The sequence below is a fragment of the Microtus oregoni genome, unplaced genomic scaffold (assembly GCF_018167655.1).
Source record: "Microtus oregoni isolate MIOR12 unplaced genomic scaffold, Mior012 000015F_ref0000493, whole genome shotgun sequence".
In the NCBI taxonomy this organism is placed as follows: Eukaryota; Metazoa; Chordata; class Mammalia; order Rodentia; family Cricetidae; genus Microtus; species Microtus oregoni.
In genome coordinates, this window is record NW_024543074.1 from 10,200,232 (window position 1) to 10,210,490 (window position 10,259).

Sequence of the window (10,259 nt, forward strand, 5' to 3'; positions counted from 1 at the left end):
ATACATGGCGATAAGAAGTCAAGAATAAGAAGGCCTCGCTGCAGGGAAAGAACCACTGAGGGACACACACACTAAGTCCTTCAGAAGCAACTCTAGGGACGAGAGCCAGCTGGTGCCGGGTCGGCACCTCGGCCCTCACTCCCCCAGTCTGAGTGGTGAGCAGCTGTGTTTGCCTCCGTGGGGTACCCCCTTCCCTCCTCAGGAGAAAAAGGCTGGCGAGCAACACTGTGCCTTCCAGCTGGGGATGGAAAGCGGGGTAGCGTTGTCATACAGCCAATACAGGAACGTAGGGATAAACCCGAAGGCTCCATCGTCAGTTCAGTGGGGTGGCCCTGTGGACTTGCAGACCAAATTTAATTATCTTTTTCCCAGAGCCCATCTTTGCCTGCCTTTCAGCCTGACCCATCAATGGCTGTGTGTCTGAGCAGTTATTTGGGCCCTGGGGTAGATAGTGGTGATGTCTTCGCAGGTGAAGCAATGGCCAGCAATCATCCTCTCCTGCCCCGGCCAGGCTTCACGACTGCCAGAGGGTGCATTTGGCCCTGCTTGACTACGTGTGTCATTCCTCTGGGCTTTCTCATGGCCATGAGGAGAGCACCTCGGCTCCCCACCATTTTGAGAGTCTGGTTCACCTTCCACCAAAGCCACAAAACCCAGCCGACTGTAGACTAAAAGGAATCGGAAACCCTGAGACAAAAATGAATCTCGCTGGCTTTCATTTCCCCTGATCCCCTGTCATCTATCAGAACAGAAGAGCTGACTCATATAGGCAGACTCTACCCAAACACTTACACATCCAAATATGCACATGATGAAACACATTATTTTTTATAATTGCATGATATTTCTTGTTTATATTATGTGTTGGCGTTAGTATACCTGGATAAATGGTTTTTGGAAATGTATGCTTTACAGTTTTGACTGTGACATGTCCCCATGGGCTTGCATGTTTAGAGGTCCCTTGCTGAAGGTGCTGAGAGACTGTAGAGCCTTTAGGAGGTGGAGCCTCACTGCAGGAAGCAGGTCCCTGAAGACAGGCCAGCCTTGTCCTCTGTCTGAGCTGTGCTTCCTAATCAGCCAGGGAGACTTGCCCTCCTGACACCACAGCCACCAGCTGCTCTGCTCACTATGCCGTCTCTGCAGTGATGGGCTCGATCTCCGACAATGAGCTGAAGGCCGGGGGGTGTAGTTGGTAAAGCGTGTAGAGTGCTTGCCTATCATATACAAAGTCCCATGTTTGACCCCCAGCACCACCACATAAACTGCATGTGCTTGGGAACTGCCATGTGGGTTCTGAGCACCCCACTTGGGTCTTTTGCAAGAGCAGCAAACACTATAATAGCTGAACCATCCCCCCAGTCCCCTCAAGTTGCTTCTTATGAGGCTCTTGGTTACAATTGCAAAAATAAAAAATCAACTAGTACAAAAATTAATCCAATATATAAATTAATCCAATGTATAAATTAATCATTTGTGAGTTTTCTTTCTGGCTTGTAAAGAGAGCATTAAAATTTTTTTGTTTGTTTTTTGTAGCTTTGGAGCCTGTCCTGCAACTCACTTTGTAGACCAGGCTGGTCTCCAACTCATGGAAGTCTGCCTATCTCTGCCTCCCGAGTGCTGGGATTAAAGGCATGCACTACCACTGCCTGGAAAATGTTTTTAGATAAAGGAAGTGTTATGTCTTATAAAGTTAAGAAACATGGCCTACTTCTCTTAGGAAGGCTTCTAGATGCTTTCAATTCAGCCCCTGTCTGCTGCTCCAGTCTCATTACCTATGCTTCCCACCACCAGCAAGGCTCCCTGGACCCCAACTTCTATCATACAAACCACCGTAAACTCAGCATGGGTACCACCATCCTAACCACGGACTGGCCTCCTTCCTGAAGCCTGCGTTATTGCCCTGTCTCCTGCATCACACAACGGATTCATAGGTTGGAGTCACCCAGCTGCCTCCCTGCTTGAGACCATGTCCTGCTTGTGAGCGGTAACTCCTTAGGAGAAGAAGTAAGCAATGCCAGGACTGCCCCCAGGTGGTGCTGGATGTGTGACATGTGTCTATGACAGTTTGCTATTTGAGCTCGCCGTCCTTACAAGTCACCCCACAGCTAGAGATGCACCAGAATCGGGGGGCCTCAGGCTAGCAGGGCCCCTGCTCCACTCTGCTCAGAAGCTCTGGGCTGCCTTTCCCATAGGATTGGTTCGTCAACCTGTTTGGCAGCAAGCCAGCCTGCCATATGCTGCATCATCCAAATGTCCAGTCTGCCAGGCAGAACACATTAGAGAAAAACTTGCTTTTTATAATTAAAGTTTTCAGCACTCTGCATCCAATGAACTCATCGTGGTGGCCTTGGGAGAATTCTGGGGAGCTGCACACCTACTGTCTGGCTGGCTTTCTCACAAGTCAATGGAGGTGGGCCAACAATGGGGACCCTCTGCTGAAGAAAGAGCTACGAGCCAGCATGAGCTTGGCCTGGGGCTCCCAGCCTGGCTCAAAACTAAGACCTGGGGGGCTGGGTGGGGTTGGGGAGAAGGTGGAGAGGAAAATTAGTGAGAGAAGAGTCTGAAGGCTCCAGAATCCAGGAGCCCTGGCTCCATGAAGCCCTACCAAGCCATTCCATTAGGTAAGAAAGCAACCTCTTGGGTTAGAGAGACGACTCGGTGGTTAAGAGCGCTTGTGGCTCTTTCAGAGGACAGGGGTTCAATTCCCAGCACCCACATGGCAACTCACAGCCATCTGTAATCCCAGACCCAGGGGATCCAATGCCCTTTTCTGGCTTCCCCAGACACAAGGTGTGCACATGGTGCACAAACAAACATGCAGGCAAAACATTCAGACACATAGAATGAAAAGAAAGAAAGAAAGAAAGAAAGAGAAAGAAAGAAAGTCAGTCCTTGGGTGAGCAAACTCTGATAACCCTTCAGTGGTGCAGACACTGCTCATCCTGAAAGAGTGTCTAAGCCACATTGCGACAACGTGGCCAATGGAGGACGGGGTGTCCAACCAGCTGAGGGTGGGGCTTTGTATCTTAGTTCTGCCATCTGCCGGACACTAGGGCTGGGACAGTGTTCTCGTAGATAGAGCTGCAGTTCAGCCCAGATGGAAAGAGATCAAGCATGAGGCGGGGGAGATGAGTTCCTTGGTAAATGCTTTCCGTGCAGGCCTAAGGACCTAAGTGTGACCCCTAGCACCCATGTGGAGAAGGTCGGTTGTGTGTGCCTCTGATCCCAGCGGAGAAAGGGGACCCCGGGTTGCTGGCCAACCAGTCTACCCAAATGGATGAGCTCCAGGTTCAGTAAGGAAGCCTGCCCCTCCCCAAAAGAGGATGGAGAGTAATTGAGGAAGATGCCAGATCCAGCCCCTGGCCTGCACATATGTATACGTGAACACATGCATGTACACACACATGTACACACACCTGTGCACCAACACACACAAGGAAAAAGGGAATAAGGTATAGATGGGGGTTGGGAGGAGACTGGGTAAATTATTTGGTGAAACTGGCCATGAAGCAAATATGGGGGGTACCACTATGAGATACATGGCGGTGAGAGTTTCCAGAAATGCTTGCAAATGAACAGATCAAGTTGCCTCTTGGGAAGTTAAACTGAACTGTGGGAGGTGGGCAAAGAGGACAGGATGTCCCTTGGTCTCACTGGCCAGGGTGGCTTTGTCTAATCTACAAGCTTCAGGTCCCAGGGAGAAACCATGTCTCAGAAAGGAAGGAAGGAAAGAAGGAAGGAAGGAAGGAAGGATAAAAAAAATATGGACATCTCCTGAGGAATGGTACTTAGAGCTTAACCTCTGACCTAATGTAACACACACACACACAAACTAAATACATTTGAGAAAAAAAAATGGACCACACAGTCATTTATTAGACTATCTGTAGATGGAACTCAGGTCACCGATAAGCATCTCCAGATGTCCTCAGGCCCAGGATGGTGTTCGGAATCCCTGTGCCCCTCTTTTGGTTCTGAGTAGTTCGAAGGGATTTTGAACCTTTGTACCCTGCATTCATTACAAAGCTTCAGAACCCTCCTGCTCTTGGGTTGAAAGCCAGATCCCGACACCTTCCCTACCACTGCTTCAATGAAATCCTTCACGGAGCAGGGGTGTGGATCAGCGGTGCAGGTGCCGGATATCCCCGAGGCCCTGGGTCTGCAGCACTGCGGGAGCTGGCTGGAGATGTTTTCTAAAGCTCCCACGGGCTCCTCTGGGTGAGAACAGAGGCAGATATCCTTGAACTCCTCTGTCGAGCTGTCCTGAGATACAAACCCTGCCTGCTGCGCTTTCCTGCCCTCCTCCCCTGAGCCCTCTTGCAAAGAATCAAAGGAGCCTTTTGTGTTCCCATCCCCTCCTCCCAGGAGCCTTCAAGGTGAGCCAAGCTGGTGAGCAGCTTCCAGCTCAGGAGCCTGCGTTCTGCTGAGGGAGGGAGCTGGCACTCCATCTGCAGCAGAGGGACACGGTTCGCCACACAGAGCTGTCCCTGGAACCCTGCTCAGCTCTCCCTCTGTGCGCACACTCAAGGCAGCTGGCATCCAGGGGAATCGAGTGACAGCCACACTCCAGGGAACTGAGCTGGCTGAAACCGAATTCGCTGGAGTGATCTATAGTGACAGAGGAGCCCTTCCTGGGGACATTCAGCAGGGGGCAGGTCCGGGACATTTAACCTGCAGAGGACCAGACAGTCTCAGGACTATGGCCACCAGCTCTCCTCCAGTGGGAACGGCATGGTCAATTGTCTCCTAATTTCCTTCTCCTTGTTAGTATTCTAGAAGCTTCTGATGATCTTCTGTTACTATAGTTTTGATTATAAGGTGGGTTCTGCCCACTGAGGACCGCCATTACATCAACACACAATAGCCACCATCCCAGGGTAATCCCAATCCAGCAGCTCGGGCTAAACCCACTGCTTGCCGGAGCTTTTCCACGCCAATGCCTGTGTCTCCTCTGACTCTCACTTGTAGCTCAAGTCTAAGTGAGCCACTGGGGAAGCCTTCTAAGACGCGTAGGTAGATTGAGCGCCCCCTGCTGGTCTCCCCAGCCTATGTTGCTTTTGCCACAGCCCTGGCTGTGTAACCTGCCCCTCCTGAAGACAAAGATGTTAAGTGTCTCCAGTTCCAGGATCAAGCTCCCTTCATGAAGCCTAGCAATGGGCAGGTGCGCAGCAAACTCGAGTTGAATTGAACTAAATTTGATTTGCCTCTTAGCGAGTAAATCCCACCAGGTTGGAGCTGCACTGAGAATTAGCGATGATGAAAGAGTAAACAGTGAGCCCTGAATCCAGGTTTGGTTCCCAGCACCCACATGGCAGCTCACCTGTTACTCCAACCTCAAGGGATCCAGTGCCTCTTCTGATCTCTGTGGACATCAGGTTTGCATGTGGTCCACAGACACACATGCAGCCAAAACATCCGGAACACATAAAATGCAAACAGATTTTGTTTGTTTTGTCTTGAGACAGGGTTTCACTGTTTAGTGCTGGCTGTCCTGGAACTCTCTTTGTAGACCAAGCTGGTCTTGAACTCATAGAGATCCACCTGCTTCTGCCTCCCGAGTACTGGGATTAAAGGTGTGTGCTACCACCACCTGGCTGCAAATAAATATTTTTTAAAGAAAGAAATGAATGATCCTGTTAATTTGAGTGGACTGTGTCCTCATCAGTTGTCCCAATAAGGTCCTTTAGAGTAAGACCGCAGGAGGGAATAATACATCTCCATTAACTGCCCTGTCTCGTTAGTCCTCCTCAAGCAGAAAGCTCTGTCTCTTGCTGACTTTTGTGACCTTGACACTCTGTAAGATTGAGGGCCCATTATTTTTTCTGAGTCCCTCAATCTGGGTTTCCTGGTGTTTCCTCCCAGTTGGAGTGAGGTGATGCTCTTCAGTGGGACTAACACAAAAGGAACACTATGCTCCTGTTGCGTCCTAATAGGCGATATACAATTTCATATTTGTCTCATTACCAGAGATATATTCATTTATTTGCTTATTTATATACTTAGAGAGGGTTTTGCTGTTTCGCTCAGGCTAGCTTCATTTTCATGATCCTCCTGCCTCCGCTTCCTAAGTGGTGGATTTATTTATGTGTCCTGTCACACTCAAATCTCTCATTAATGATTTTAACTTCAGTGTCCTGGTTAAGCAAGGTCTTTTAGGTTATATATCAATAAATTTACTCCTTTCCCCGTTGTAACTAGTAAATATCTCCGGGGAAGATACTGTGACATTGTGTATATACCCATCTTCATGTTTTCTATGTGGTGTTTGTTTGCAAGACTGTACTACCACAGCCCACCTTCCTTGAGCTTTTTTCCTATTCTCTTGGTTTGAATGAAAATGGCCCCCATAGGCTCATAGGGAGTGGCACTATTGGGAGGTGTGGCCTCATTGGAGGAAGTGTATCCCTGGGACTGGGCTTTGGGATTTCAGAAGCCCAAGTCATTCTCTCTTCCTGCTGCCAGCTGATCCAGATGTAGAACTCCCAGCCACCTCTCTAACACCACATCTGCCTGCTGCTGCCATGCTTCCCACCAGGACGATAAAGGACTAAACCTTTGAACTGTAAGCCAGCCCCAATTAAATGTTTTCCTTTATAAGAGTTGTTGTAGTCATGTTGTCTCTTCACAGCAATAAAACCCTAATTAAGACTCCTATTATTGTTGACTAATACTTCTTGTCTGAACTAATTATACTGTGCTGGAAGCCATTAGAGAGTCTCTAAAGACATTGTGCCTTCACATTTATCCACTGGTATTTTACTATAGGGGAAATATTTAACTGTATCACTATGGATGCAGGAATTGTTGTTTAAAGGATGTGGCTCAGTCGGTAGTGTGCTTACTTACCATTCACAAAACCCCGGGTTCGGGATGAAGAGATGACTCAGAGGTTAAGAGGACTGGCTGTTCTTTAGAGGTCCTGAGTTCAATTCCCAGCAACCACCATAGTGGCTCACAACTATCTGTAATGAGATCTGGTGCCCTCTTCTGGCCTGCAGGCAAACATGCAAGCAGAACACTATGTACATAGTAAATAAATAAAATCAAACAAACAAACAAACAAACAACAAAAAAAAACCACCTAAGTTCAATACCTGGCACCACACAAAGCCAGTGTGCTGGCTCTTGAACACTTTTCTTTTCCCATGATAGAGGAAAGCCTGGTTTTGACCTCTACTGTGTCTGTTCTAGAACCATCCACTTTCTCAGTGAGTTCTGGCTCCTTTTGAGTGACAATTCGTCTTAGAAATAAGCAGTACTAAGGATGCTCAATGGCATTGGGATATTGCTTCTCTAGATCTCTCTCCATGGATAGAACTAAAGCACACACACACATACACACCACATAGACATGTATATGAATATGTATACATACCTGTAGGCAGAGACTGCCCAGACCTGAAATGATCACACAGAAACTGTATTAATTAAAACACTGCTTGGCCTATTAGCTTATGCATATTTCTAGCTAACTCTTACATCTTGAATCAACCCATCTCTATTAATCTGTGTATCACCATGAGGTTGTAGCCTACCGGCAAGGTTCCACTAGCCTCTAGCAGGTATCTTTCTCCTTTGGTGGCTACATGGCGTCTCTCTAACTCTGCCTACTTTCTCCCAACATTCAGTTTAGCTTTCCCACCTAGCTATATTCTGCCCTGTCATAGGCCTAATCAGCTTCTTTATTCATTAACCAATAAAAGCAACACATATACAGAAGGACTTCCCATATCACATACCCACACCGATATCTCTGTTTAAATCCTTATACATCTAGACATATCTTGAAAACACTAATTCACCCTGACCCATCTAGTTCAATCCCAACACCTCCAAACTCATTGTAATCCCCCCTTCTGTTGATAACTAACTAACCCTGTGTCTGACATCCAGGCTCCCTTAACCCTGATGTTTTCACTCACCAAATGATGTATTTGTGTAAGTGATCTCTCATCACTTTGGGGGGCACAGGGGACATAACTTGGCTTATAAATACCGCATACAGGTAACTGCTGGTGCAACCCCACCCCTCTGTGGTGGTCCCTTCCACCTTTCAGGCTCTCTGTTGTGACACAGTGCTCCTTCGAGAGCAACAGGTCTTCTTCCCGGCTCAAGCTCCAGGACTCCACACTCCCAGCTGCTGTTGGCACTTCCTTCTGCCACATGTATGCCACCTCACTCTGTGAGGCTCAAAGCCCATACCCACCGGTCACTGCTCATTCTCGGAGGAGGCTAAGAACTACAAATTGGAGCTGGAGAGATGGCTCAGTGATTAAGAGGTTGTCGTTCTCACAGAGGATCTGGCTTCACTTCCCAGCACACACATGGGTTGGTCACAACCACCTGCAGCTCCAGTTCCAGAGAGTATAATGCCCTCTTCTGGCTTCTGCAGACATGACATCTCTCCAGCTTCAATTTGCAGGTTTTTAACATTTTCCAAGAAGAAGCAATGAGTGGGTTTCCCCCCATTTCTTCTGGTTTTAAAACCACATGGACAAGAGCACAGCTTACATATTGCAGTTACTTATGTTGATGATTAAATTGTCTCATCCTTGGTGTCTTCAGGATGCTATGACATAACTTTCTTTGGTGGCTTCTCGTGTAATGAGCTCTTCTGGGCACACTGTACATTTTGTGCCTCCTAATTAGAATGTATTAGTTCTCAAGTAATCCCCAGGGTCATTTGGGGGCAGCAGGATATAGACGCCACAGTCTGGTCTCTAGAAGGTTTCGTTACTGGGTTGGCCATTGCGCTCAGCCTTGGCAGAATGCAGACCTATATGGGAGTGCCATGGCTCCAGGCTACACACTGATTTTCCCCTGACACAGATTCAGGATTGCATGGTATGGCCCTAAGCCTCATGGGTTTCCCCTTTGTACATCCCCCTGGCAATCCCCATTTGCAATGAATACAGTGTAATTATTCAGTCTCACCCTATACACCCAACAATATCGGCCTGACAATGCCAACGTTATCATCGCTAACGTGCATTGTGATAAATCATTTAAGAAAACTTCACAGTTATTTTTGTTGGGGTATATCCCATGTGGGATGCTAATTAAATTAATTTGTCTTTAAGTCACTTGGAAAAGTTCTCCTCTGTGTTTATGATGCTGCCACTCTAACCATGCATAGGGGGAGCTGTTGTTTTCATCTTTCACAACTTCCAGACTTTGAAAATGTTTTATGATTTAAAAAAAAATATTTGCACAATTCCAAAGATATGCCAACAAAACAAGCTATCTTTAAAGAAATCCTGGGGTGTAGCTCAGTTTGTGGAGTATATGCCTAGCGTGCACAAATCCCAGGATTTGGTCCCCAGAGCCACATGGCGCTAGGGGTGCTGGTGCATACCTGTAACTCAGTATTTAGGAGGTGGAGGCTACAGGATCATAAGTTCAAAATCACCCTCTGATACATTGGGAGTTTACGGCCAGCCTGGGCCAAAGATTCTGCTTTAGAGAGAGGGGAGCAAGGAATAAAGAAAGAGAGGAGGGGAGGGGAGGGTAGAGGGGGAGGAGTCCAAAGTCAGTCTCCTGGCATCTGAACAATTCCTAAACATTCTGGGGGAGGGGTGCAGAGTCATAAGGGTCTATGTTATTGACACCCTAGCCAGTTCTCGGTGATGTGTACCAAAGGGTCCTAACATTAGACTACATAGTCCATGCTTTATCGAAGACCCAAAAATAGCAACAGAATTGAAATCTCACCAGTTCCAGTTGAGGGCCTCCAACGCTGGAGTGATGGGCATGTTGCCCTAGGAACATGGCCTCTTTTCATCTTGTTTCTCTGGTACCCTCAACATATGGCTCCTTCCTGTCATCCAGATAGCTACCATTGCATCCCAATGCCACCTAGGAAGGAGTCGAGGGAAAGAGAAGGCAGCTCCTGCTGTAAGACTATCCTCCGGAATTGCACATACAGCTTCTGCTAGGATCCTACTGACCAACTTGCTGTGAAGAAGGGTGGGAAACAGTCATTTACTCCAAAGCAGACGGCCAACTAAAGCTAAGGCTCTGTCACTACAGAGTAAAGAGGACAGGGCTCGGATAGGTCGGGATAATGCCAGGCAGGCATGGTGGCTTCTCTGCAATCCCGGAACTCAGCTGGATGAGACAGGAGACCCCCGGGGCAAACTGGCTAGCTAGGCTAACTGAACTGGGTAGCTCTGGGTTCAGATAAAAAGACCTTACCTTAATGGATAAGGTAGAGAATGATGAGGAAGATATCTGACTCCACCCTCTAACCTGCACACACC